The sequence below is a fragment of the Ornithodoros turicata genome, chromosome 10, assembly GCF_037126465.1.
Source record: "Ornithodoros turicata isolate Travis chromosome 10, ASM3712646v1, whole genome shotgun sequence".
Classification (NCBI taxonomy): domain Eukaryota; kingdom Metazoa; phylum Arthropoda; class Arachnida; order Ixodida; family Argasidae; genus Ornithodoros; species Ornithodoros turicata.
In genome coordinates this window covers 8,488,346-8,491,704 of record NC_088210.1, presented here as the reverse complement: position 1 = coordinate 8,491,704, position 3,359 = coordinate 8,488,346, and the positions used below count along the sequence as shown (strand labels likewise).

The window sequence follows — 3,359 nt, the reverse complement described above, 5'->3', positions numbered from 1 at the left end:
CCCCTCCCCGTGAATGAATTATTTCGCCCTGCGGACACCCATGATACAGACGGAGAGGCGAAAAGAACCAACGTTGCGATCACTGTCCCGTAATGTTCCTTTTTTTCGTTTCTTTTTTTTCCGCTCACTTGCATAGTACAAAAAAGCAAGATAAAAATGCACAAGTAAAGTTACAAAGAAGAGAGCAAAATAAAAATAAAGAAGAAAAGAAAGCGTGCCAAAAAATGCACTTTTTTTTTTTACAAAGAATACCAAGTGGAGAAAATGACACGGAGCAACATTAGCTGCTCCGTAAAGTGGGCGTCACCTGACATAAAAAAAAAAGTGAAACGTACATACAGTCTGCCATAATAGTAGTTTTGTAAAGTGGGCTTCATCTAGTGCATTTGTGCGCTAGGTGAAGCCGAGTTGCAGAATGGTGACGCCTACCAAAACAATGCCGCTATGGGGCATACACACAGTGATGCTGAAATGTTTCGAGAACCAACACCCAGTGTTTGGACATTTTATGGCTTACCAGAATTACTATATGCGGCACCGCGTCGAAAACGGAAGCACTGTAGGATTCACAGCGATGAAGTAGTACGCCAGAAGCAAAACCAGCAAAACTCGGTACACACAGAGCACCAGAAACTGAAGTACTTGTTAATGCTTTCAATAAATGCGGTAAGATAAATTTATAGAAGTAAGTGAGAGGTAGCGTGTTTCTTCATTTTTCTATTTTTGTTCTTGTCGAAAGTACAATTATTTCGTGATTTGTCAAAAGCACAATGATTTGCAAATTATCATTACAACTGCATTTTACAAGCTTTGTCGATTGTTCTAGCAATGGCTCAGGCAAGACAGCCAGGTATGCCTCACGAGTCATCAGACGTACCATCCAAGACCTCTATTCAGTGTGTTTCACCTAAGGTGATAAAATATTTTAAATGGCTATGTACTCGCCAGGGGATTGTCGGACTTTTGGCAATTACCTTCTGGAAACTTTTGCGACGATTGTGGAAGGCTTTGGACAATTTTTGATTGCGGGAAATTTATTTTTTCAATTCAACTTTGAAAACTGCCAGGGGAACCTCACTTTTTTTTACAGAAATATGAAGTCCTCCACTGATAACCACACACCCAACCGAAACTATGCACTTTATAGAAACAGAAATACTCTAAAAAAATTAGTAAAAATTAGGCTTTAGCCCCGCCTACTTCATTGTCGCAAAGAAAAGCGTGCTGTATTTGCGGGGAGAGAAGGAAGTGTTCCCGCCTCTTGTTTTACCTTTCTTTGCGACGCGTTGACCTTGATGCTGGTGACAACCGACTTATCACAGGCTCGCGGGTGGTCAAGAATTATACTCGGATATCGTCTAATAATTTAGACATTATCAGAGGACCGTCTGCATGTCAGAGCATTCGATTGTCCTCATGCTATTGTCTTGGGTCTATTGGTTGTATGTTTTTGCCCCCCCCCCCTCCCTTCGGGAATTCTTTGCCCTAGGCTGAAAAAAAGTCACAATGACGCCCATGGTACAGACGGAGAAATCGTGCCAAAAATGCACATAGTTTTACAAAGAATATGCAGGGGAGACAGCGATACGAAGCAACACAAGCTGGTCCGCAGGGTGTGTCGTGAGGCTGGAACATACAGAGGGACAAACAGAACGACCAACCCCCCGCGTGATCCGGTATCGCACCTGACCGGCAATCATGACGTACAGGCGCATGTCCCACTGTTGTTTGCTTTTCTTTTTTATTGTTGTGGTTAATCTCTGCAACTTTTCATGGAGCCGAACCCAGAACTCACATGCTCCTTCCCTTGACGACCTTCGCAGCGTGATGTCACCGGTGGACTATTGCTGGTGGACGTTGACCCCACGGAGACGAGGTCGCGTTCACGAGGTAAATAAATACTTTCTGGGTATAACCCACACCATATGCGCAAGTTCCACCACATTACACGCTATAAATTCATTACTGTCAAGTTGAAACTGCCACTCCGTTATGGGGTACACGACCCCACAACACAAACAAGGAAAAGCAAAGGAGAGGTTAGTAAAATAAATGGGAGTACGGGGGAAGGGGCTTAGGAAGGGGGAAGGGGCTTTATCCGAGCTTTCGATTGCCCTAATGCTGGTCTTTTGCCTATTAGTTGTAAGTTCCTCCGTCCCCCCCCCCCCCCAGCCTCAAGGAATTCTTTGTGGTAGTACAAAGAAAAGGGCAAAAAAGGAAGGTCCAAAACGAAAACAAAAAGGAGAAAGGAATCGTGCGAAATAAAAATGCACATAATGTTACAAGGGATAAGAACGCGGGAAAACGACACGAAGCAACGGAAGCGGCTCCGTAAAGTAGGCTTGACCTGACACCAAATTGCTACATTTCGCCATTCATGGCGAAAACTTACGTACAATATGGTCACAATGGTAGTTTTGTAAGACGGTAGTGCTCTCCTGTAGGGTAGGGTAGGGTTGGGTTGGTTGGTTGGTTAGGTTAGGTTAGGTTAGGTTGGGTAGGTTGGGTGGTTAGGTTAGGTTAGGTTAGGTTAGGTTAGGTTGGGTTGGGTTAGGTTGGGCTAGGCTAGGTTAGGTTAGTTAGGTTGGGTTAGGTTGGGCGAGGCTAGGCTAGGCTAGGTTAGGTTAGGTTAGGCTAGGTTAGGTTAGGTTAGTCTAGTCATGCGCCGGGTGTTGGTGCCCGTCACGGGACACACAAACTTCATGTTGTTAACTGTTGCGTACTGCAGATTCACGTGTGTCCCGTTGACTCCGCGCATGTAGCATATGCACCTGTAGTCCTGTTATTCGTATGTCACCACTTTCGTGCCCAGAGCGACGCTCTGCCGAATGAGTGGGCCAGGTGTAAAGAAATCAACAGCTATACTGAGATATCGTCAAAATGGTTTGAACATTATCAGAGCATTTGATTGTCCTCACGGTTGTCTTAGTGCATACCTGTCCTGTGTTTATCTGTTGTACGTTCTAACCCCCCTCCCCGTGAATGAATTATTTCGCCCTGCGGACACCCATGATACAGACGGAGAGGCGAAAAGAACCAACGTTGCGATCACTGTCCCGTAATGTTCCTTTTTTTTCGTTCTTTTTTTTTCGCTCACTTGCATAGTACAAAAAAGCAAGATAAAAATGCACAAGTAAAGTTACAAAGAAGAGAGCAAAATAAAAATAAAGAAGAAAAGAAAGCGTGCCAAAAAATGCACTTTTTTTTTACAAAGAATACCAAGTGGAGAAAATGACACGGAGCAACATTAGCTGCTCCGTAAAGTGGGCGTCACCTGACATAAAAAAAAAAGTGAAACGTACATACAGTCTGCCATAATAGTAGTTTTGTAAAGTGGGCTTCATCTAGTGCATTTGTGC

General features: G+C 44.0%; 1 protein-coding gene across 1 annotated transcript in view; it reads right to left on the bottom strand.

Annotated features, from left to right (window-relative positions):
• LOC135370098 (COP9 signalosome complex subunit 7b-like) overlaps window positions 1–600 on the bottom strand; it is a 337,544-nt gene extending 336,944 nt beyond the window's left edge. The window contains exon 1 of the mRNA XM_064603789.1: window positions 518–600. The gene's annotated coding sequence lies outside the window, so the exon portion shown is untranslated. The remainder of the gene's footprint in view (window positions 1–517) is intronic.
• Window positions 601–3,359: the final 2,759 nt, after the last annotated feature.